Here is a 27,702-nt window from a genome sequence, read left to right on the forward strand (position 1 = left end):
GACAATTGCAGCCATTATGGAGCTGGAAAGTCTTCAATGCTGCCAGTCACTGCCAAGCAAACATTTATGATTGTTGAAGATGCATTTATGGGTCATAAAGTAGTTTTATTGTTTTAAAATTGTCTGTCACTTGATGTCATCAAATAACGACTTTGTCGCTTGCACTTCCAAAAAGCACTCTGCTGAATCTGAGGCACTGGGGGGAGGGGGGGGATGAAGGAGAAGCTGGGTGGATTTTCATGTGAAATGTACTGTTCAATTGTTCTCACTCAGATTTTAGTTTACTAAGCAAGCCAACAGGACACTACCCTGTAACTTCTAAGTCGAATCTGTACAGCAACCAATGTGGAAGTCTCTTCCAAGTCTCATTAAGATATTGTTATAACAACCATAAAAGAAAAACATATTCTAACCACCAAAATGAGCTAGAACCAAGAGTTAAAATCCCTGGAACTCCAAGGCTGTGCTGTCAACTATGAAGTCTTTGTCTCCTTGTCAACAGAGCTGACATGCTGCTAGTCACTTGCTCGTTGTTCTGATAAAACACCCACGAAAACAACTTAAAGGGAGAAAGCATTGATTTGGCTTATGGTTTCTGAAGTTTTTGTTTCATAGCCTCGTGGCCTTATTGATATGGACTAATACTGAGAAAACTGTTTATTCATGGCACCTGTAGGGTAACCAGAAAAGAGAAAGGGGTGAAGGACAGAGCTAAGGCATACCCTCCAAAGTCACAGCCCCTTCAAGTGTCCAAGTAAGCACCACTTTCTAAGAACTGACTGAGTCTTCAGCTCATCAATGGATTGATCCCTCCTGATCTAATCACCTTTGAATAGCCCAACCATCTATATCTAGGGATCAAAAGGTCAATACATGAACCAGGCTAACACACACACACACACACACACACACACACACACACACACACACCTGAACAAAAGCACAGTGACACTCTGTTATTGTCTCTCAATCTCACCTGTAATTTAAAATCTCTACTACTAATCAAGTGAAATTGGGGTTGGGCTGCTGCACAACTGAGTTCTGAGCACCTCAGAGCCATTGTACTTTTGAACTCACAGTGACCATGATTTTATGCACAAGACATGCCCAGGATCGAGGCAGTCAAACTTCCAATACAGATTTGGAGGGGCTCACAAAGTCCCACTTAGAGCTGAAGAACATTAGCAGTTGAAGGCTGCTGGAGTAGAGTCAGTTTTCTTCTGGGAACTGGTCCATGTCAGGTTGCCCATGCTCTGGTGAATGACCCTATACCCAGGAACATATGGACAGCCCTGATTGTATTCAGTGGGCTATGAAAAAAGGACATGGTCTTGGGAGGAAAATGTGGTGATGGGATCTGGGAGGAAGGATGGGGTACCAATATAATCGAAACACATTTCACATGTATGAAATTCTCAATGAATAAAAATGTTTAAAACGCCCACATATCATAAATGTGTCATCTTATCATTGTAGACATAAATCTTAATAAGTTTTAGGTGCACTCAGGCTAATATGAAACAGAAATGAAATTGAAACTCTACCTATTAAACAATTCCCTGTTCCTCTTCCTTGAGTCCCTGGTAACTATCAATATATTATTTATATAACTTTGGCCACTTTTACATATATTCATGGAATTTGATGGTATTACTTCTTCTGTGACTGACTGGTTTTATTTAACATAATGTCTTCCAAGTTTATACAAGTTGTGCCATGTGACAAGATTTTCTTCCATTTTACTGTTGAATAATATACCATTGGTTTTAAGTGCATGCCACATTTTGCTTATTCACACATATATTGATGGACTTTTTGGTTGATTCTATCTCTTGGATACTGTAAAATAAGCTCCTCTGGACATGGATAAGATAACATTTCCTTTTTTGCAATTCAGTTTTCAATTATTTTGGATATTCACTCAGAAACTGGGCAGGTGGATGACATAATTAATCTAGTTTTAATCTATGGATGAACAGTTACCATGTTTCCTACAGACACCACATCAATTTCCAATGCCACCATCAGTGCTCAAGCTTTCCAAATACCTCACATGACCTCCAACACCTGTTTTCCGGACATGAATATCATAACCATTGAAACATTATCTCATCCTGACTTTCATTTGCATTTCAGTGACAATTGGTACTATTCACTTTCTCTTGATCATTTATACATATCATCTTTGAGAAGCTGCATATCCAAGTCCTTTACCTATTTTTAAAATGAGTTATTTAGTTTGTATTGTATATTGAAGGAATTCTTTATATATTCTGAATATGTTAAAATATGTGATTTGAAAACATTTTTCTTCCATCCTGCATGTTATCCTTTGATACGTACGTTCTTTGACAAACAAACTTTGTGATAGTAGATGCAATTCCATTTGTTTAATTTTGCTTTATGTATTCTGGGATGTGTTAGAACCAATAAATCGCTTTCATGATCAATGGCATAGAGATCTGCTCCTATGATTTTTAATCAAAGTTGTGTAGTTTTCAATATTCCATTTAGGTCTTTAATTAATTTTAGGTCATAATTTTTTAGAATATTAATTAGGTCTTTAATTAATGTTCAGGTAAAAAGTATCTGTGGTCTCAGAGTCACAATGGCTAACCTTGGTTGTTAACTTCACCACGTTCGGAGGTAACTAAGACCCAAGCTGTGAGATACAAATGTGAGAGATTTTTCTTGGTTGGGTTATTTGAGGTGGGATACCCACCCTAAATCTGAATCATTTGAGGTCAAAAGATCCACTGTAAATCTGGTGACAGCCCACATAAAAGGACATGGAAAAAGGCAGCTTGGGCTTTCTGCCTGCTTGTCCTCACTCAAACAGGCAAGTCCTTCTATCTCTCCATGATTCCAATATGGACTGAAAAGTAAAAAGCTCTCTTAGCCTAGACAAGGACTCCAGTACCAGACTGGAAATGCTGAGACCTCTACCCTTGTGGACTGGACAACTACTGGTTCCTAGGCCTTTCTGTCAGGAGACAGCAATTGTTGGCCTACCCAGACCACAAATTATAAGGCAGTCTAATAAATCCCTTTTAGTATATAAATATATATTAGTTCAGTCTATCAATCCAGTCCCTTGGGGAAGCCCGAATAAGACAGAGTCCACCATAAATTCTAAATAACCAGTTTCCCCAGAACTGCTGCTTCACCTGTCTTTCCCCCACTGAGTGAGCTTGGTACCTAGGATGCATCCTATCGGTTGTGAACTTGACAAGATCTGGAATCACCTTGGAGTCAAATCCAGGAGCATGTCTGTGAAGAACGACTCAGTTTGTGTTAGTTGAGATAGGAAGGCCCACCTTTACTGTGGGTGGGGGCAGACCCCTGATCTGGGCCCTCATTGGTATAAAAGGGAGAAAGTGAGCTGAGGACTCACACTGCAGCTTTCTGTTTCTGACTGTGGGCACAGGGGGGTTACCTGCGACCTTCCTTCTGCCTCTGCTGCCAGACCTTCCCTGCCATGATGGTCTGAATCCCCGGAACTGTAAGTGAAAACAGTCCTTCTTTCTGAGTAAGCTACATTTGTCAAGTATTGTCACAGAAATGAGAAAGTAATGCAGCTCCCTTGTTGAAGTCCATAAGTTCTGGGCCTTGTTCCTGGGCCCTCTATTCTACTGTGTGTTCTATGTTCAAAAGAGTTTTGGCCATTAATATTTTGTCATTCTATAAGAATGTTAGAATTTGTTTCATATTTCTAAAAAAAAATATCATTGAAGTTTGACATGGAATGTATTAAATATGTAAGTTACTTTTAATAGTATTGACATCTTAGCATTGGTGTCTTCCAATCCTTCACTTCAGAATATCTATTCATTTATTTGTGTTTTCATTGACTTTCTTTACATAGTTTCTAGCGTACAATGTTTTTTTTCCTTTTTAGTTATTTTTAGTCCTAAAATTTTTTGATATTATTGTACATTGCATTATATTATGAATTTTCTTTTATGAATTCTCACTGTTGCATAGAAACTAAACTTACTTTCATATGTTGGTTGTGTGTGCTAAATGTTGCTGGATTTGTTATCCCTAACACTTTCTTATGATCTGATACCTTTGAAATTGAATCTAATTCTCTTTATGCTATCCTTTAATACAATTTCCTTTTTCACTCTATGAGATCTTGGAAATAAATGGGTATCAAAGTCTACAGAATAAGATGTGGTATTTATATAAGATTAGTATGTACAAGGTGAAATACTACTTCACACACATCATTTTATTTAATACTTACAACTACTACACCACGGTACCATTTCCATTTTACAGATTCGAAAGCTGTGGAATAGGATTTTGGTGGCTGTCAAAGATTATTTACTATGTAGTACCAGAGCCAAAATATAAGTCAGCATCATAACCACATTTTATCTAGAATGAGAGAACAACACCCAAGCCATGTGACTGCAGGGGCCTTGATTAAGCATTGAGCACAATTCCTGTTCATTTTCTATGGAAAATGCTTGGTAGGCAGTCATGTCTCCGAGTTAAATGGTGTACAAAGAAAGGCCGATGCAGATGAAGAAGTACTTAGAATTTAGAGAGAGTGTAGTCTCATCTTCCAACTTAAATAAACATTTCCATTCAGTTCTGCCTTTTCCAAATCAACTTTCTGTCACTTTCTGGGATAACTCTTCTCACAAAAAATCATGGATGTTTATTTCTATTTCTATTATACTTCATTTGGAGATTGTTTATTCTACTTAACTGCAGTTTCTCCTTCATTTTCCTTCTTGAGTGCTAAAATAATGATGATTTGTGTTTTCATTTATAGTAAGTACAATAGTTGTGATTAGAAGACCTTTTCTCTCTACATGATGGTGACTGAACTTCTTTGAGAACATCAGTTGAGGACCCATTTTAAACCCTCAACGGCTATCATAGTATTGGTTACACTGCAGATGCCCAATAAAAGGGAGATAATTCAAACGAACACGTTCACTCCATAGAACTGCAAGGAACATTCTGACTTTCAGCAGAGGAGATGGCTGAGTTAGGGAAGTGCTTATCTCATACACATGAGGACCAGAGTTCAACACCTGGGACTCCAGGAAAAATACCAGATGTAGTGCCACACGGTTATAAGTCCAGCATCTGGGAGACAAAGACAAGATGATTTCTGGATGACGGCCAGCCAGTCTAGCCTAACTGGTGAGCTCAAGGCCAAGGAGAGATCCTGTCTCGAAAGAGATATAGGTCATGCTTTGTTGACACCTATGGTAGGTCCGCCCCTTTCTGAACAGAAACAGAGAAGGAATGAATGGGGGAGCAAAGAAGAGGTGGTAGAGGGACAGAAGAAGAGGAGGGAGGGAAAATTGAGGTCAGGGTGTAAAATAAATGAAAAAAATTAATAAAAAATTAGATGTACGGCGTTCCTGAGGAGGATACATGAAGTTGTCTTCTGATCCTCCACATACATGTACATGCACACATGTCCTACACAGAAACATGGAACCCTGCACATGAGTATGCACACATATACACATGCAATTACATGAAAAAGAAAAAAGAACAAACAAACAAATAATAAAACTCTGATTCAACCTTTTGGAAAGCTTTGGTTAGCAGTCCTCTGTATCCTGAACATGAAGTGTGTTTTGGATTCATGGATGAGCGTAATAATGATCCCCTTCTCTCTCCCATCTGTGTCTTTTTTTGTCTGGTCCTGGTTTACATTCCTTGTGCAGTAACACTGAAATAGAAAGTATTGTCCCCTTCAGGAGTTCTGTGAGTTATCTTGTCAAATTATTACCTTGAGGAGCAGCAAATATCCTGAGATTTGCAGCCAGTTGATCAGAAGAAGTAAAGGCAACCAAGAGACCTGTGAATTTGTAGCCAGTGTCTAAAGAGATAACAACTTGATTGAGGACATTCACCTGTGAAGATTGGCCCAGCTCAGGTTGATTGAGCTATTTAAAAAAAAAATCACTTCAACAAGTAATTAAGAATACATAATTGAAATTATGAATCTTTTCTATTTTCTGGGGCCAGAAAGATGGGTCAGGAGGTAAAAGCCCTTGATGCTCTAGCAGTTCCAGCACCTACATCAAGTAGCTCATAAACTTCTGTAACTCCAGCTGTGGGAAAGATCTGATTGATGCCTTTGCCCTCCATGACCACCTGCATTCACATGTGCATACTCACACACATATATATAATTACAAATAATCAAATACACGTTATTCAAATTTCAAAAGCACTGGACATAATAAAAAATACCCAGGAGTAAATTATTTGGAATACATGAGAGATCTAAGTAAATGAAAATATATCTCATGCTCATAAATTGAGTTAAATTTAAAAAAAAAAGCTCCAAGATGACATAATGTATAATTCCATGCATATGAAATGTCTAAAACAGGAAGATAATCAGTAACAGAGAGATTAGTGTTTTTCATGTAGTGGGTAGTGAGTATCAGGATTCTAGTAGATACAGGGCTTCTTTTGTGGTGATAAGAGGTTCAAAAACTAGATAATGGCAAGGATGTCATAATTCCATAAACAGACTTAAACCACAAAACTGCATTGTAAAGCATAAATTTTATTGTATTTAAATAATACCTAACACTGCTATGTAAAAAAAAAATGCTGTTAAGGAGTAACTAAAGACAAACTACATAGGAAGAAAAAGGTATTTTTAAAGGTAAGAAATAAAGCTGAATTTGCAACTGCATACCACTGGTTCACATCTTTCATTCATAATTTAAGGTGTGCAAGAAAAAATCTGGTGTGAATATTTGATATATAAGGTTTTAGAAAAATGAAAGGAGACTGCAATTTTGGTGTGCTCTCTCAAAATTTCCATCTGTTTCAAGTGCGTATGCTGTATCTCTTTAATTTTTCATGGAAGTTTATTATTAACAACCTCTTCCTTCTGAAATTAAAATCAGGGCAGAAAATACAGAATCAAGTTCTGACATGATTCACAATGGTCAGGGCTGTCATCAATATATATTGAGTCAGAATTCTGGAAGATACATCTTAATCAACTCCTTTCCCATAATTTAAAGATGTTTGTGTTAAGTTTTCATGTAGAAAAAATCATCTCTCAATACAGTAATTTCAGAAACTGTTATTCCATTAACAGTGCCCATCCACTGTTCACAAGTTTAAAATGTTAAAGAAAAAAGTTAAACCATACCTCAAGTTTTCTATACTATTCTTAAGTGATTACTACCTAATTACTTGCCTTTTGAGGTTGTATGTCTCTTTCATCTTGAAAAATACAACAGTATTTTATCATGGACATTATTTATATTGATAGGCTTATGCTTGTTGAATTAAACAAGACATGGTGTTAAATCTTCAATAAGATCCATATGAAAAATCAGGTCTGTAAGAATGGAAAAAAATCAAAAATAGAAAACTACAAGAGCAGACTCACCCCACTAGATATTAAAAATCTTTCAGCATGCACACACATACATAAACATCACAAATAGGCCACTAGTATAGAATATGTGACCCGGAAATAATACAAAATTCACATGTAAATCTTGGCTATTAGGCCAGCAAGATACATATTTAAACAACTTGTTCCGGAACAAATGATTAGCTATTTAAAAGACAAAATCTAATCTGTTCTCCACAACATAGACAAGAAAAAAAACTACAGTTAGAACAGGACTCAAATAAAATAAACTAAATCACATGAAAATGGTGGACATGAGCAAATCTGGAAATGTGTGTGTATGAAAGTTTCGTTGCAAAGCTCATTAACCTGTACATAATATGTATCAACAATTATCATCTTAAAAGCATATAAAATGAGAAATTACACCTGAATTTCACTTCACGTTGATACAGAAACAAGTTTTCCCTAATTAGGGTCAAAGTACAGAGGAAACAAAAGAGAAGATCGAAAACAAAAGGAAACAAAAAAATATTTATTTGATGTTATAATATTTTTATAATATTTGAATAGCAGAATAAATGTCCTAGATAAAGTCCAAAGATAACTGAGACCTCTGTTATATACATCTCAAATGAATACTTGTAATCTATGAAATCTACTAGATATCAAAGGACAAACAGCTCAAAATATCTGATGAAAAATACATAAAAATGGGAAGACAATTCTCATATAAAAAGTATGAAGTCATCCTTAAACATGGCAAGACACTGTAATTTTCAGTTGAAAAAAAAAAAACAAGAAAAGCAACCCTACATATATTTGTAAGCTATCAGCTCAGAGAAAATACACAAGCATGATAATGTGATCCATTGCCAAGGCTGTAAGAAATTAAGATGTATGAAAATGAATATTGTTATATGACTTTCCCGATGAGGTAAAATTAGCATATGCCTCCAAACTGGGACATTATCTACACCCAACTAATGACTCTGATGAGTCCATCTTAATGAATAAATTCAGATTAGCAGTAGTATAAAGAGGTAGACAGGCCGGGCGGTGGTGGCGCACGCCTTTAATCCCAGCACTCGGGAGGCAGAGCCAGGCGAATCTCTGTGAGTTCGAGGCCAGCCTGGTCTCCAAAGCGAGTTCCAGGAAAGGCGCAAAGCTACACAGAGAAACCCTGTCTCGAAAAACCAAAAAAAAAAAAAAAAAAAAAAGAGGTAGACAGCTTTGGATATGCTGCATCTTCCCAAAGTACCTTCCAATGAAGGACTTATTTGGCTTTAAGTCTACAGTAGAATTAACGCAAGGCTGAATCTATCATTAAAATTACAGAGCTGACTACAGTTTTAGATAGCTTAAGCACAGACCAACCCAGGTGCTAGAAATGTTGTGGGTCTTGTGTACACAGTCTTTGACCTTACTGAAGATTCTGTTGGCCTCAACAAACATTGTCCAATCATGGGAAGAGTAGTTTCTTTCACTGCAGTCTGACGTACAGAACCAACTAAATGATAGCTTCTGCAAAGTGGAGCTAGTCTGGATAGGATTCGGAGGGCCTTACCAGGTACAAGGTCATTCTCTGAACTGCAGAACCATTTGAAATTATTCTTGAGAACAACCTGAGTGCCTGTATATAAGAATAGTGAGTGAGTAAATTATGGTACATCCATATAGTGAAATACAATACAAATATTTTAAAATGAGGCAAATCTGTGCAAGTGGATATATGGTGACTTCAGTCATATGTAACTAAGCAAAATGAAACCAAAGAATTTTCAAAGATAAAAAAGAATATTAAGCATATGTTACTACTTATATAACAAACAGTCATAAAAATGTATATAGCTGCCTTGCCATCTTTAAAATAAAACAGAGAAAGGTTAAATTAGAATACCATTTGATTCAAAACTTAATGTACCCAATCAAGTCACCGGAACTTGAATTCGATCATACACTTTTCTCACTTACCTAGGAGCAGTTCTAAGATCCTGAATCATTGAGGACATGGGCATTCAATTTTCTTTACTTTTACTGACATGTAGCAAGCATAAAGAGCTCTCCAAGGAATCAATAAATATGGGTAATTAAAATATGAGAATAAAAATTAAGCAGCAAGGTCTGGAGCCTTCTCTAGGTATAATTCCTACTAGAACTTGAATATTTGAACCCAATCACTAAATCCAGCTCTTTAATGCTTTTAAGGAGATAAAAATGTTATTTTTTTTTCATTTGACTCCAGTTTGTGTGATTGCCAAAGGTTGATTTTATTGTTTGTCATTTTCAATAACTGAGGTAAGACAACAGATATCTATATGTGAGATGGTTACTCAGTTACTCATCTAGATCTACTTCCCTCTCAAGACTCCCTCCAGCACTTCCAACACCCCCAGTGCCATGGCTTCCTGTGCTTCTGAAACACAGGCCACTCTTCTTTCTACCTCCCTTTGGTTGTTATGCCTGCGTTCTAGCTTCTGATATTCATTTATTGTAGCTAGAGTTTTCCTGTCTGGCCCACAGTCAGGACAAATCTCTATCACCTGCCAGTCCCACAGCCTCAGACCCGACCAAGTAAACACAGAGACTTAAATTGGTTACAAACTGTATGGCCATGGCAGGCTTCTTGCTAACTGTTCTTACAGCTTAAATTAATCCATTTCTATAAATCTATACCTTGCCACGTGGCTCGTGGCTTACCGGCATCTTCACATGCTGTTTGTCATCATGGTGGCTGGCAGTGTCTCTCTGACTCAGCCTTCCACTTCCCAGCTTTATTCTCCTCCTTGTCCCGCCTACACTTCCTGCCTAGCCAATGGCCAATCAGTGTTTTATTTATTGACTAATCAGCAACACATTTGCCATACAGAACATCCCACAGCAATTTATTATTTTCTCTTCTAGACTTTTGATTTATGTGAATTCTTGCTTTGCATATTTCTCACTGGTGACTCCAAAGAAACTCTGGATAAGATAAAGACAGATTTGCATCTTGTTTGGATTTACTTTGGCTTTGTGAAGTTGGATCTTTCTACATTCCTCAGGTTGTCATCAAACTCATGATACTCCTGACTCTGTCTCTCAGTGCTGAACTTAGAAGCCTGTGTCACCCTGCTAGACAACATATGTATTTTTGATAAACTCAAAGGCAGTGAAATTATCTTAACTGGGTGATGATCAATGGAGCTAACAGGCACTACACAGGTTCTTGACCTTCACAATCTCACTGTTTTCAGGCTGTGGAGCTTAATGCTGCAGAGCATAGAGTCACCAGCGTGTTGAGTGTGTAGCTGCTATGACTAAGGTTCTGTGTGAAGTTGGTGAGGTTCTCTTGGGGATTAAGTGACTTAATACCTGCGTAGAACCATTAGAACAATGGTAGCCACAAAGTGATCATTCAATACAATGACCTATATTTTGAAAAAAAAAGTTTACTCTATATAGCATATGGAATCATCAAGGAATAGATTTAACCAAGAATGTGAAATATTTGCACACTGAAGACCATAAAGCATTGATAAAATCTATTAAAGCTACAAATAAAGGAAACTATCTACCATGCTTGCAAATGTAAGTATTGATAATATTCATTAGTGTTCTTAAAATGTCTGTGCTGTACTCAATAACACACAATTTGATAAAACTTTGTCAAATTCTTATCTAACATAAAAAGTCAATCAAATTCATATGAAAACGCAAAAATAATTCATACACCCAAAACAACACAAAGAAAGAAAAGCAAAGTTGGAGACGTTGTATTTCCTGACTTGTAAATTATAGTTAAAACTATAATGACCAAGAAAGTATGGAACTAGAGAAATGGCAAAAGAACAGACCAAAGGAATACAAAGGAAGCCTAGTAGTAAGTTCAAAAGAAAGGTTTAGGACCTGAGAGATGATGAGCTTGCAGTACCTTGCAAAAAGGCATACTAAAGATCAGATAAAGCCCCAGAACCCATCTAAATATCTGGTGGGAATGGTGGCCTGCTTGTAGTTCCAGCCCTGGAAGGTATCAACAGGATCTCTAAGCAAAAGCTAGCTAGAAAGACTATATATCTGTGAGACTGAGAGATGTTGCCTCAAGATAAAAAAGTAAAAAAGCCATCAAGGAAGATTTCTGACACCAGCCTTGGACCTCTACACAAGCACACATACACACACACACACACACACACACACACACACACACACACACAATATGCATACACACAACTATGCAGACCACACACGTGTTCACATAAAAAAGAATAAGAACAAAAGGATAGTTTGCCATTTCGCATAGCCTGAAAAGATGTCAGGATATTATGCTACGTGAAAGCTGAAAGTAAGAAAAATAACCAACAAAATTTTTTAAGGACTTAGATATACACACATTGAGATCCAAACAATAGTTACCTTCTGTCTTAGTTAGGGATTCTATCGCTGTGATAAAACACCATGAACAAAATGACATAGGGAAGGAAGGGTTTATTTCAGCTTACAGCTCCACGTTACAGTATATCATCAAAGAGAGTCGGGGGTGGGGTGGGGGGTGGGGTGGGGAATCAAGGCAGGAACCTGAAGGTAGAAGCTGAAGCAGAGGCATAGAGGAATGCTTTTTATTGGCTTGCTCCCCATGACTTTTCAATTTGATTTCATATAGCGTCCAGTGCCACCTATCCAGGGCTGGGCCCTGCTGTATCAATCATCAATTAAAAAAATTAAAAAACATAGACTTGTCTATAGGCAAATTCTATGGAGGTATTTTCTTATTTATGAGTTCTTCTTCCTAGATGACCATGGATTATGTTCAGATGACATAAAACTAGCCAACAAAACAACCAAGAGCCAGGAAAGGGAGCAGAATGGCAGATGTAAACACCATATTGCTGAGAGGAATAAGTCTAGTGTTGTTCAAATCTTAGATGGTCTAATCTAGTGGCTGGCTCTGTCCTATTATCCTCAGGCAAGTTTATTAGGGTACACAGTATATCACCACACCTAGAACTGTAATGTAAAATATGATGGCTTTTTATTAAATAAGTTGTTATTAGCTTGCTATTGTCCCAAAGAAAGTACCTACATGAAGTAAAACATGTTAATCTTCTTTATTATACTAACCATCTCATTACATAAATTCGTCCCATAACATCATCTTGTCAATATCAAATAAACATAACAAAATTCATTTAAAAATAATATTGTTTATTTTTACTTCTAATACCACAAAGCCATCCAAATAGCAACTATACTTACATTCAACCAACCCTATGTAGGAAATCGACATGGAATCATAAGGTCCTGTAGCATTTGTACTGTGAAGTATTAAATACTGAAGGAATTGTCACCTGTTTTAATTTAGTGCCTAAGTTCCTCGTATTGATGATGACACATTTAATACAAATGGGAAACCAAGCCAAATCAGTTCCTTTGGTTAATTTATTTCTAATCAATTCACTATGTATTTATTGACCATGTAAATCACTGAGTTAGGACACTGGAATATAGAAAGGTTTCTAGTAATGAGTGCATTCTAGGAGTTTACAGGGAATGGTTACATAATGGCAGCAATACTATGATTCAAAAAAGATTTAATTTAACAGACCATGAGTAAAAATAGAAGAGATGCTTAAAGGCAACACAGAAATGTTGAGATTTAATTGGACAATTGAGTCATAATATTTTTATTGAAATCTGTTCTGAATCATTTGAATAAATCACTCAATGTCAGGGGTGGATTTGTTATCAAGTGGATGGGACTTTAGGATTCAGGGATTCCCGCTTGCACAGAGCTTTTACAAGGCCCTAGGCAAGGATAGAAGTTATATTCATATGGCCACATACAGATGCAAAATTGGAGAAATAAGTTTTCTCAATAACTTCTAACTTTTGTGCTCTTATTTACTTTTTCATTATACTTGAATGATAGATACATGGCAAATCTAGGAAAAGAAACTTTTGGTAGGGAACATATTCCATTTGAATTTAATGGACACAAACTGCGTGTCTCACAATCACTTATGTACAGTGATGCCCCTGTTCAGCCATACTAACAGGATCTGAAGAGAGCTCAAAATGCATGCACCTTTAGCTTTGTGAACTCACCCACCCTGTCATGGCTCAGTATCAGAGGTCATATTATATAAACATGCCCTACAGTTCCCAATGCTGGAAATGAGGATAATGGAGGAGAAATATGGGTTGAAATGTGCACAGCCAGGAGGCAGCCTGTAGAAATCTTTCCAGCCATCAGTGGTGTGAAATTCTAAGCAGTCCATTTGATTCTTATGAAGCCCTGTCAAAACAAAAGTTGCTGCCTGTCAAGAATATATTCAATAATGTAACATTTGCAATTATAAACACAAGGTTCATTTTTAAATGGGAATTGTGCATGAAGCTTAACTTCCCAGAATTCTATTTTTTTTTCTTAATAGGTTGTATACCTATAACAAAACTACAGTGAGCCAGGACATTAAGATGGGATGTTGTCTGTGGCATGCATCCTAAAGTACTAGATTGTATCTTATCACAATGGATGCATCTTGTCTTGGTGCTGTCTGGCATGTCCAAACAAATCAGTGAGCAAGATTGCCACTGAAGCTCCAGAACTGCCTGAAGAAACAAATGTTCCAGTGACAAACTCTCTGTCCATATTGATCAGGAAGTCGGTGTATGCAAGTGAAGAGTAATTAGATTACACAATTATGCAGCCCAACTCAAAATAGGCACGATCTGTAAATGCACTTTTCTGTCTGCATTGATTTCAAATTAATTTTGCCTTTTTATATTTATTGATCATGCCAAAAGTCAAACAATGTCTTATAAAAATGTATGAAGCAATAACATAGTTAATTTAAAAAGATGCTCCCTCGCTCTCTCTCATATATGAGAGAGGGGGGAGATATTTACAATTTTGTTGTGTTTGTGGCATCTGTCAACTTTTGAAATTTTTAATGCATTTTTCCTTCTAAAAATACGTCTTATTTATATAATTGCACATATCAGTGTCTAGTCCTAATTTTGTATTTTGGGAATCTAAAGCACACGGCAAATAGGAAATGGAGAACACAGCTTTTAGTGCAATGCCTGCCTCCCAAGCCTTCAATTCCTAACTCTCAGTGTTCCGTGTAAATAAGCAGTACAGTGCCAGGCACAGAGTATGTTTTTAAGGACTCACTTCTTCCCATACCAAGGTGAGAAACTCTCTTGACCACTTCAGAACTCGATGGGTCTACTGAATTACAACTAACCTTAATGAAGAAGCAAGACTCTGTTACTTCAGTAATTTTCAACTTTATAATCTATATCTACCCCAGAACTTGTACGTTGGAAAGGCAAAAACTACATGGGGTATCAGAATACTAGAACATAGTATAGAGCCCCCAAGCTTTAGACTCTCCAGGGAGACAAGACACATGTTTGAATATTGCTTCTCTCCTAATTACATTATAGAAGATGCATCCACTACTATTCTACTCATATTTCTTTCAAAAAGGTGTTTTACCATTTCTTTTTTCCATCTATGTTATTTCTAATACTTATAGTCATGTTCTTTAAAAAAAAGATCAGGGTTATATTTACCTGAAGGAATTTCTTCTGTAATACAGTGACAATTTTCCTGCAAAATTCTGAAATGTGCTTCACTTTCTTCTACCTACACCCCTTCAGTTCTCCCCTGTACCAAGTTGTGTAGGATATCTTTTTGCCTGTTTTATCTTTCACTCTGATGCCTGCACAGATGCCTCCCCATTCTTCTCTCCGTCTTCTATGCTGGCCCCATCCAAGACAACCCTACCTTTCTAACATCACCAACTCCACAGTTTAATAGAAACACCCTCCAGAAACAGCTAATTGCTCAGGGAATTGTTACTCCCTAAAGCCAATGGGAAACTTTTGGAATCTCCTCTTAGTCTCAGACTGAAATCCTACCTCAATCAGAGATAATTATTAAACTAAGCAAGAGGATTTCAATAGTCTTCTCAAATTGATCCCAAAGATGCCTCCTGTAGTGAGACTGCCTCATTCAGCTTTAGCCACTTTCAATTAACTGAACAGCACAAAGCACTCCCAAGGGACCAGGAGCAAACAAAACCCAAAGTACAAACAAACGGAAATATCTGAAGCAATTAAGTCCTTGGTGGCTTAACTCCAGGGTGCCCAGAAGTCTTGTTCAAGGCCAAGGACCCAATCAGAGTAGGTAAGATAATAAATCTATTCAATCCAGTGAAGCAACAAATATCTGATAAATTTAATGGTGTAGACAGTTACACTATATAATTGGCAAGGAGTTGGGAAAGAAAAAGACTTTGGATCTGGAAGATCTGATATTTACCTGAAGGAATTTCTTAGCATTCTCTACACCCCAATTCCAGGAGGTGATGACCAAATCTCTACTTCACTTTGCAAACATGACCTCCTTTACTTCCTAACAGAACGTAGCACTCCACTATAAAACTAATTTCATAACTCCATGAGACCCTGAGAGATAATCTAGGCCAAGCACTCCTTTAAATGCCTGCACCCCCAGAGAACTCAGCAGTTCCCACATACACAAAACTGCAAACGTAAAGAAGAGCCCATGGAGAAAAGGAGATTAAAGTGGAGCACTAGTTAGAAAAACAAAACAGAAAATGAAAGAGAGAGCTTTATGGGTGAGATTGAAGTAATAAAGTAACTGGAAATTAAATTAAAAAAAGAAAGTCCTCAGAGTGAATCCCAGTGGCTGTGCCTATCTGATGATGGGGTCAGGGAAGCATTTCAAAGGTGCTTAAGGTTTGAGGGAGTGCTGGATTACAGAAGCCTCCTGCCAAGCTTCAGGGAAGGAGGCAAAGGCTAAGTCTCCATCCCTTATTCCACTGGCTCTCCCCTCCCCCTCCCACTGTTATCATTGGTGACAAGACAGCTCAGAGGAAGAGTTTGGGGACTGAAGAGCTTATCTGTAATAACAGCTTATCTGTGGCTGGCAGTAAACCCGGAGGTTAAAACTAAAGAAATTCTGGCCCTCCTGCCATGTCTCTTTTCCCTCGATGCTATTTCAGTCCCCTACCAGCCTCTTCCCCTGCCTTGTGCGCTTCAATCAATCAAGCAAGTAATAAGCATATATTCAAGCCCCATTATGCTCTAGGAATCATGTAAAGCTCCCAGGGCACAAAGATAGGCAAGACATTCTCCCTGATACTGAAGACTTACATGGTGGTGGAGGACACAAAGTGTAAACATTTAAGACCAAGAACTGGACAGCGAGGGGTATGTGTTGTATTAGAGTGTTGGTGAGTAGCCTCTGAGTGCAAGGGAGGAGTTCATTCAGGGCCCATCGGTTCTAACCCTGTGGGAACCTGAGAAAATAGGCATATTATAGACAAAGCTGAAGCAGACAGGCAGCTAGAAAAGGCTCATATGAGCTTCAAAAACATTTTTAAACCGAGCTAACTTCTAGATGGAGTAGATCAGTCTAGTAAGACAATTCCCAAGGCAGTAATAGAAAGGAGAAGTCAGCTCAGACTCTGGAAGCCATTGTATATAAATTTTCAAGGATTTTCACCTTATTCTGCTAACTGTGAGAAAAGAATTAAATCTTTTTATTTATTTATCTGTTTATTTGTTTATTTATTTATTTATTTATTTATTTATTTATTTATTTATTTAATTTGCATTGGTGGTCTGCCTGCATGTATGTCTGTGTAAGGGTCTCGGATCTTGGAGTTACAGACAGTTGTGAACAGCCATGTAGGTGCTGGGAATTGAATCTGATTCCTTTGGTGGAGCAGTCAGTGCTCTTAACCACTGAGCCATCTCTCCAGCCCCCAAGAACCAAATCTTAAAGGAAATATAATATAGACTCCCTTCATTGTTTTCTCACAAATGAGCATACATAGCTATACATGTAAATTTATTAATTGGTATTGTATCTTCTGTCTCATCTCTGCCAAGGATATGAAGCACTTTAGGATGTATAAGAATGTCAAAGAGGATTTCAGGGGTAATACAAGAAAATAATCCCATAAAATAATTATTGATATTTTCAAATCAGAATAATTTCAAATGTAATGAAAGGAAGAGAACAGATAGAATTTTTTTCTCAATGGTAGTGCCCTTGCCTCACGTGCACAAGACCCTGGCCCCACCCAAAAAAGCAACAACAGTAAAGGGATAAAAGATAAAGCTGTGGTTAAGAATAGAAGGCACAGAAGTGGTACTTGGTAGAAAATGTAATAAATAACAAATATTAATAGGTAGGATTTGAATGACATGCATTTACAAATGCATATATTCATAAATAAACATAATAAATAGATGAGAACGTAATCACCACTACCAGCACAGAGCTCAACATCTCACTCACTGTGCAAGAAATTGAGTAATTCTGCCCCCCTCCGCAGCACATGCCCCCTGTCCTTTACAGAGTTGTCCTCTAGCGGAAATATGGAAAGTCTCAGGGGGCTCCCCTTGATGGCAGGCATGACTAGTGAAGTCAGTGCCATGATGATGATGACACTTGCCAAGTGGACCATGGCTGCTGCTGCCCAGTTCTGACCGCATGCGGCATCATTTAAAGCAATGAGGGCATGCTGTTCACACAGAGGGCCCTGGCTTGTGTCACTAACACAGGCTTTACTGCTGCCTCCAATTACTGCCACAGGCTTCACACACCTGCTTCAGAATGCTGCGCCATAATGCGCCTCAGAAACTAGAGAGGAAAATGGATTCTTGGTATTCAATCTTCTGATTACTGTTGCACCCTTGGCCGTAATTCAGCCAAAAGATAATCTCATGGACAGGCCTGATAAGTTCATAATTGTCTCTCCTTATTAATAACTGGGCCATTGTCCTTCGGCCATCAAAGCCTCTTTTCCCTTTCTTTTTGGAATATGGTGCTGAAGAAAACTTGTGCTGTGTGATAGAGATTAGTAAGTCTTCCCATTCTACCCTGAATAGGACCAGACACAGGCCTGAAAACACACAGCAACTAATCACAGACACAGACCGACTGTGCTGAAATGTCAACAGTCTGAAGCCCCCCTCCTGTATTCTAATAACAACCCTAGTTCTGCTGCCTGGACTCCAAGTCAGTGTTTGCCCCATTGTAGTCATAACGGGCAATAATGTCAGTATCTAGAATGAGTGAATGCAAAAGCAGTAGAGAAATTCCACAAGCCTAGTAAAAGGTCATTTTGTACCTTCTCTAAACTTAACTCCCAAGACGCACTAGAGGACCAGCACAATCAGTACATACCAATAATCTGTCCCCAAAGGACTGAGTAGATTTCACATATTCCCACAGGGTTAAAGCACGTATGTAACAGCAGGGACATGGCAAGGACCAGATCAAAGCATGTCATTTTTATTCTGTTTCAAACTGAGGATTGTACCTTGCCATTAATTAGCATCTACAACATATCTGAAGCATACAACTTATACCTAATGTATAAACGTTTCTTATATGTTTGTTTGTTTTAAGAGAGGACTTCAACCAGGTAGTGGTGGCGCATGCCTTTAATGCCAGCACTCGGGAGGCAGAGTCAGGGGGATCTCTGTGAGTTCGAGGCCAGCCTGGTCTACAGAGCAAGATCCAGGACAGACACCAAAAACTACACAGATAAACCCTGTCTCAAAAAACAAAAAAATAAATAAAACGAAAGGACTTCATAGTGTGGCCTGCACATGTTGGCCTCAAGGTTACCTTGACCCAATTTGACCTCCCACTCAAAGAGAACATTCTATTTGGCCTCTTGAGTTCTGGATATATAGGTATGAACCATCATGTCATATACATATGCACACAAATACACACACACACACACACACACACACACACACACACACACACATACACACGCTCCCTAATTCCTTGGTATCTATCACTCTATAACTTAAACCAAGTCTCTTGAAAGCCACATTTGTGCAGATTAATCCTAGCTATAAAGGAAAGATGTGGCTCAATAGTAACCAAGGAATGCGAGAATGAAAAGGCAATGTTGCTAACAGAATGTGAAAGCCTTAACTTCAGCTCTTCAGTATTAGCACTTTTCAATCCCTACTCTAAATTATAAACAAAACAAAAGGAGTGTGTTGGGAAATATTATTTTACGGTGTGTTACTTTTGTTCATGTTGCATTTGTTTAACTCAGTGAAGCTGTGTTACTGTGCCTGTCTAAAACACCTGATAGTCTAGTAAAGAACTAAACGGCCAATATCAAGGCAGGAGAAAGGATGGGCGGGGCTGGCAGGCAGAGGGAATATGTAGAAGGAGAAATCTGGGAGAAAGAAGGAACGAGAGAGGAAGGAGGATGACTTCAGGGATCAGTCAGGGGTCAGTCACCCAGCAAAACAGCCAGACACAGAGTAAGAAGGAAAGAAAAGGTGTACAGGAATAGAGAAAGGTAAAAGCCCTGAGGCCAAAGATAATTTAAGTTAAGAAAATCTGACTAGTAATAAGCCAAGCCAAAGCTGGGCATTTATAATTAAGAATAAGCCTCCATGTGTGGGGTTTATTTGGCAGCTGGGTGGTGGGCCCCCCCAAAAGACCAAAGACCAATCAACAACAGGAGTGTACTGATGTTTACAGTAAAACAGCATTCCATTCTGCATGTATAAGAATTTCATCTCAAGGATGAGGACAGCATATGAGACCGAAATAAATAATGTGTCTTTGCCTCTTGTTGAGAAAGAAAGTGAGGTCCACGTTGCATTCATCTCTTAGTTCTTTTTTAATCCTATAGAGAAATGCTCTCAGATGGGTCAATTAGACTAGGCATGTTGTTCCATTTTCATTTAGACAGCAGTCTTTCTGAGAGTGAGCCCGTAAAGACATCATTTTTGCAAATGTAGATGTCCTAGAGGTGCAAATGGGAGTGCCACAGCCAGTCACGGCATGTAGATCGCATAAAATGATTTCATCGGATAATGGGAGCGGATACTCTAAAGTTCAGGAGACTGTCAAGCTGAAAGCCGACATTGGAATCCCTATGCCTGAAGCTATAGCAATATGAACATAAGGACATAAAAGGTCAGTGTTCCTCAGCAGCTGAATCATAGTCAAAAGAAATACATTTTTAGAAATAACTCAAAACACGTGTGCCATTGACTAAGACCATGTGGCTAGTACCTCTACCCAAATTGTCTAACTTCCTGGTCTGTAGAGCAAAGAACTCAATTCTTGCACCATGACTTAACCAGTATCCTGCCACCTGGTTGATGAATAATGAGAAGTCAGAAATTGGGTGACCAGATCAAAGACTTTCCATTTAAAATGTGTATCTTGCCATGTTGCAATTTGTAATAATTGGAATAAGAAATGAAAAAACGAAGGTCCCTTCTCTCCTTACATTTATAATAAATTTGAATCCATACCACCAGAAGTAGACAGACCTTCATTATCTGGGATAAACACGATCTCATAATCAGTATAGGTATTAGCAGGAAATACTTGTATAAGAACAGTGTATGAGATTGATGAATCAGTCTTCAGAAAATGACAGCCTTGTAAGCACCGAGAAGAAGCATGGTGACAATGATGTTGTAGTTGTTGTTGGTGGTGGTGGTGGTAGTGGTGGGAACCACAATGCTGACCACAGGTTTGTTGACTGGGATCTAGTCCATTCCCAGGCCTTTTTATTCCCAAGTCATTTGTCTGATCTATTTCTCTATTTAATGTGATGGCTTACCCACATCAGGGCAGAACTTTTAGACACTGGAGAATTATCTCTTACTTCCAGTGATAGCTAACGATAGAAAGTACTTACATGTAAGCTCAATTCCAAATTCCCTCTAATCTCAAATAATTCCTGTAGTATCTGCCACTCCAGATAACGGAGTGTGTACATTACACCTTAGCATTGGTAATTCCCATGGATGAGCCTCTTCTTTTCTTGGGTGTGGCACTCTGAAGTTGCACCCATGAAATTTCACATCTGATACAGTGAGGCCTCTGGTAAAAGCAGATCTGCACATGCCAGTCATTTTCCTTCTAATTTCATTCCCTTCTACCTAGTTTTCTTATGCACTAACAGTCCTTAGATCTTTCTGGATATCCTCCTGTATGACTCTAAAGTATGATTGGTGAGTACCACATCCTGGAGATGGTTATAGCCAAGAAATTAATTCCAAGCAGTAGGAATGTGTTTTGATTTTCCAATTTTTCATAAAAACAAAATAGGTTTATTTTTATTTGCTTTGCTTTGTTGAGACAGGGTTTTATGTAGCGTGGGCTGACCTCAAACATAGAAATTCTATTTTTCCTGTTTACATGCATGCATCTCTATATCCACTCTAAAGCATGGGGAGTTCTGTTTGTTTGTTTTATCAGCTTTGCTTTATGGTTCCGATGTTCTAGTCATGAGGAGTCCATTTGGGACTATAAATTATTTTTCTGGATATAACTCTTTTCTCAAAGTATGGAGTTTCAGAATTTCCTCTCCCTAATAGAGGAATTGGCCACCACAACTTAGCCAGCAGGCAAAAGTGCTAAAAGGAGACAGAGTGCTCTAGGCACAAGCAAGCAGGCCCAGAAGCTGCTCTGGCATCACAAGTGGCTGCAGCAGGTTTCCTGCAGAAGGCATTAACAGAAAAAGAAAATAATTAGAAATCAATCAACAAGAACAATGCAATTTCATATGCAAACCAAGGCAATCATGGAGATCCCCACACAGTTGCAGTACCATTAATGCCCCAGTACAAAGAAGAGGCCCTCTCATACAGAATATGAATAAGGCAGAAGCAGAAGCTTAGCCAGGCATGAGGATGTGAGAGTGAGAGGGTCCCAAACTGGAAGAATCTGCTGCAGTACCTAAATGAGAGTCTTATCAAATTTCAATAAGGAAAATTTGACAATTAACACCATGATCCCATATTGTATTATTTTGTAATTGAAAATAGTATTAGCCAACTATTTGGGGAAAGTCATTTATTTTTTACAGTAAGCTATTTTATTTATTTATTTTTACTTAACAGAATTACATCACTTTCCCCCTCCCTTTTCTCCCTTCGATACAATACTCCCAACTACCTTACCTCAAAGCTCTCCCACATCCCTCACTCTCAAGGTGATAGCCTCTTTTTCTTAATTAGTGTCCCTTGCATATACATATGTATGTATACATATACACACATATGCATGTATATACACATATACGTGTGTATGTGTATATGTATATGCATGCATAAATAAATATATATATATATGTATATATATAAACACAACTTACTGAGTCCATTTTTGGTAGTAGTGTATATATAGTTACAGGCTGACCATTCTGCATTGGACAATAAAGGGCCTCATCCCTCGGAGAGGCTAATTCTCTTTCCACAGTCATTAGTTGCCTGTAGTTCTTTGTCTAGATGTAGGGAGTATGATGAAGCCCTGAGTGTGTGAGTTCCTGAGTGAATACATGCTGTTAACATGGACACGGCCATGCCAAGGACCTCAGAGTTTCAAGCTCATGAAGAAATGGCAAAGCAACCCACCCACCCCCACCTCCTCATGCTAGAGTGAGGTTCAGAGGAAAATGACCAAGCTTTCCCCTCTGGTCTCTGTGTAGATATTGATAGTGTGTGCAGAAAATATCCAACATAGGTTATTCTCCCTGGATATTTATAGCCTGAAGACTGCTCCTTATAGAGACTACTCCTTTAAAGATTAGTTAAACCTGTCTTCTTGATCCAGATGAGTACCACAAACTTGCCTCCTTGTTTATCTGCATGTAATGACCCTACTTCCCTGTTCAGCTGTGTGAGCTAATACTGCCTCCCTGTCCAGTTCTATATAATAATAACACACCAAGCCACCGGGGTGCAATGGTTTCCCCATCAGAATGCAGTCCACCCAGTCTCAGCTTTACTGTGTGTCTCTGTGTCCATGTGTCTGTCTTTCCTTCCTTCCCTCACTGACCCAGTTGTGTCCATCCATCCCTGGAAGCCACACATGGACCAGGCATCTAATAGTAGAATCCCACAAAATGAGGAAAGTCATTTTAAATGACAAGAGTTAAAACAATCACTTATAATATAAAAGCAAAATGGAATATATTAGTGACATAGAGAAGAAAATCCTAATTGAACATCTACTGATTGCATTGTGGGTAAAGATTTCTTCATAAACCACAGGCACAGGAATTATATATTCTTCCCTATTTCAGTCTCTTTTGCCCTTATTTCCCTTTAGAAGTAAAACAAGGATATGACGGAAAGTGTTTTTAAAACAACCTAAATACAAAATTTTTCTATGAATTTATATTTTTCTTCTAATTTTTGTCTCTGTCTAGTGACGTTTCTCTATACCAAGTGTAACCCAAGCATTTAATTTAGATTTTATGGTCAACAATCCATTTCTTTTCATATTTATATGTATTTTAATAAAAATTTATATTTTGTGTATTATTTAATAAAATTACAAAAACAAAAGAAAGATAAGACAATAATCAAGGAAGTGGGAAGTCTCGTCCCCATGACTACATGATTAGTGGCTGGAGTGTAGCACTTTAAAATGACAAAGAACTGAGTGTCAGAGTAATATACCATACTGCTTCTTTGGTGATCTGGGACTCTCTGGGTTATTGCTGTGAGTAAAGAGGAGAAGGATTTAATGTGGCATTTAGGCTTGGGGGTAGGAGCTGTGTATAACATTGCTTGATTAGCACACAGACTCACTAGAAGGAGCATGTCAAACAAGAGATAAGCACTATCACATTAAGCTGACATCAGCATTATCCAGTGTGATTGACCAAAGATGGAGCTTTATAGCTTATTTGGAGGTTGGTGTGTACACATTTGCAGGCACTGTGTATGACATAAAAATTTCTTAGACTTACAGTAAAGAGTTTAAATCTTCCCCGTTCATATCTATCCATACAGTCCATGCTGGCCCACTCTACCTACAAATCTATCACAATGTAAATAACAAAAAGTGTTCTCTGCCCCAGTCCCATGTGCCAACTCATTGAGTGATAAGCACCACTGAATTTCTCTTGACTTCTCTAGAAGTTCTTAGAAGGTTACTAAGCTATGTTATACACAGCTCCTACCCCCAAGCCTGAATGCCACATTAAATCCTTCTCCTCTTTACTCACAGCAATAACCCAGAGAGTCCCAGATCACCAAAGAAGCAGTATGGTATATTACTCTGACACTCAGTTCTTTGTCATTTTAAAGTGCTACACTCCAGCCACTAATCATGTAGTCATGGGGACGAGACTTCCCACTTCCTTTAGTATATGCTTTGTTGTCATTGAATGCTAAAGATAAACACTTTACATGTGCTAAGTATGTGATCTACAGCCCCAGTTACAATAACATCTTTGATTTCATATCTGTTAACATCCAGGCTGAAAGATGGGGTTAAAGCATGCTCCTTTACTCTAAAGGTATACTCATCAGGATGCAGGAAGATCTTAAGTTTTAGGTGCCCTCATTTGGTCCACCTCTTTCAAACTGTAGTAATCTTTCTTTTTCTAGACTTTTTTTTAAATTTATTTTTCTCTTACATGCTACATCTTGACCACAGTTTCCTCTCCTTCCTCTTCTCTGAGTCCTTCCTCCCTCCCTTCCCTCTCCCCCACATCTATTCCTCCTCTGTTTCCCTTCAGAAAAGAATAGACCTCCCAGGGATATCAACCAAACACAGCATATCAGGTTGTAACAAGACTAGGCACTTTCCCTCATATTAAGGTTGGACAAGGCAACCCAGTAGAAGTAAAAGGGTCCCTAAAGCATACCAAAGAGTCAGAGACAGACCCCACTTCCACTGTTAGGAATCCCACAAGAACACCAAGCTGCAGAACCATAATATACATGCAGAGGACCTAGGTCAGACCCTGCAGGCTCCCTGATTGTCAGTTCAGCCTCTGTGAGCCCCTGTAAGCCCAGGCTAGTTGGTTCTGTGGGTTTTCTTGTGGTGTCCTTGAGCCCTTTGGTTCCTACAATCCTTCCTTGACCTCTTACTCAGGATTCCCCAAGCTTTGCCTAATGTTTGACTGTGTGTCTCTGCATCTGCTCCCATCAGTTGCTGGATGAAGCCTCTTTGATTGTGATTATCCTAGTCTCCAGTCAGCAGAGTATCATCAGGAATCATTTCATTCACCTTTTTTGCCAGTTATGTTTGGTTCTATCCTAGGTCTCTGGGCAATCTAGTCTCTGGTTCCTGGCCCTTTAGGCAGTGTTAGGGGTGGGCTCCCTCTAATCATATGGGTCTCAAGCCAGAGCAGACATTGGTTGGCCACAAGTTCTGTGCCAAGTTTTACCCCAGCACATCTTGCAGGCAGGACAAATTATATAGATTGAAGGTTTTGTGGCTGGGTTGGTGTCCCAGTCCCTCCACCGGAAACCTTGCTGCATTACAGAAGATGGCCAGTTCAAGTTCTATATCCCCCATTAATAGGAGTCTTAGCTACAGTCACTCCTATAGATCCCTGGGAGTTTCTACTGCACTAGGTTTCCACATCAACCCTGAGATGCCTCCATTCCAGTTTTCTCTCTCAGTAATCTCTCCTTCCATCCTCCCCACACCTGATCCCTCCTGTTCTTGTCCCCACCTGCCCCCAATCTACCAGTGATATCTATTTTATTTCCCCTGCCCAGGGAAATTCATGCATCTCCCCTTGAGCCCTACTTGTTACCTAGCCTCTCTGGATCTGTGCATTAGAGCATGGTTATCCATTATTTTATGTCTAATATCCACTTACGAGTGAGTATATACCATGTTTGTCTTTCTGGGTCTGGGTTACCTAACTCAGGATGATATTTTCTAGTTCCATCTATTTGCCTTCAAATTTCATGATGTCATTATTTTTTACCACTGAGTAATACTCCATTGTGTAAATGTACCACATTTTATTTACCTATTCTTCAGTTGAGGGACATCTAGGTTGTTTCCAGTTTCTGGCTATTAAGAATAAAGCTGGTACAAACATAGTTGATCAAATATCCTTGCTGTAGGATGGAATGTCTTTTGGGTATATTCCCAGGAGTGGTATAGCTGAGTCTTGAGGTAGATCAATTTGGAATTTTCTCAGAAACCACCATATTGATTCCCAAAGTGGCTGTACAAGTTTGTGCTCCCATCACCAATGGAGGAGTGTTTCCCTTGCTTCATATCCTCTTCAGCATGAGCTGTTACTTGTGTTATTGATCTTAACCATTTTTACAGGTGTACAATGGAATCTCAGAGAAATTTTGATTCATGTTTCCCTGCTGGCTAAGGATGTTGTACAGTTCTTTAAATGTTTCTCCACCATTTAAGATTCCTCTGTTGGTAATTCTCTGTTTAGATCTGTACTCTGTCTTTTAATTGGATTATTTGGTTTGTTGATGTCTAATTTCCTGAGTTCTTTATATATTTTGGACAATAACCCTCTGTCAGATGTGGAGTTGGTGAAAATCTTTTCCCATTCTATAGGCTGCCATTTGGTCCTATTGACAGTGTACTTTGCCTTCTAGAAGCTTCTCAGTTTCATGAGGTCCTATTTATTGGCTGTCAATCTTAGTGTCTGCACTATTGGTGTTCTGTTCAGGAAGTTATCTTCTGTGCTAATGTGTTCAAGGTTATTTCCCATTTTCTCTTTATCGGGTTCAGTGTATCTGGATTTATGTTGAGGTCTTTGATCCACTTGGATTTGAGTTTAGTGCAGGGTGATAGATATGGATCTATTTGTATTCTATTTTGGACTTCCCACTTCCTTTGGCACCTGCTTTGCTGTTGTTTGGTGGTGAAGATAAACACTTTATATGTACTAAGTATGTGATCTAGAGCCTCCGTTACTATAATACATCTTTAACTTCACATCCTTTAACATCCAGGCTGAAGGATGAGATTAAAGCATGCTCCTTTACTCCAGAGGTATACCCATCAGGATGCAGGCTAGCGCTTAAGTTTTAGGTGCCTTCACTGCTCTACCTCTTTACACCTGTCATAATCTTTAAAAGTTCTTGAGTTAAGACCATGGTCAGCAATTGTGATGAGACTTTGAAACTTGAACAGGCGTCAAAGAAAACAAAAGTTGGGCAGTAGGAAAAGAGGTAGAGGGAGAATATTCAGGAAGAACTGCAGTAGAGGAAAAGGAACTTGTTGCAGAGCCGAGCTCACCTGCAAAAATCAGGGTGATTTCTTGATCAGCTGTGGTAGTAAGATTCTTACTCAAGGAAGCAAGAGTGATCTGTTATTATCTAGTGAAGCAGAAGAAAAAAGGAAATCATATCAAGTATTGAGAATGAGGGATGGTGGTTGTGTTGATTTAGAGGGAACCTTGATACAACTGGAATATTGAGGAAAAGTCTCAAAGACAAGGCCTAGTCTAAAAGGGTCTCAGAGAAGTCTGTGAAGGTTTTGGTCAAGGATTAAGTCTTTGTCACCAGCAAACCTCAAAAGCAGT

This window comes from Peromyscus eremicus, chromosome 12 (genome assembly GCF_949786415.1).
Source record: "Peromyscus eremicus chromosome 12, PerEre_H2_v1, whole genome shotgun sequence".
Lineage (NCBI taxonomy): Eukaryota > Metazoa > Chordata > Mammalia > Rodentia > Cricetidae > Peromyscus > Peromyscus eremicus.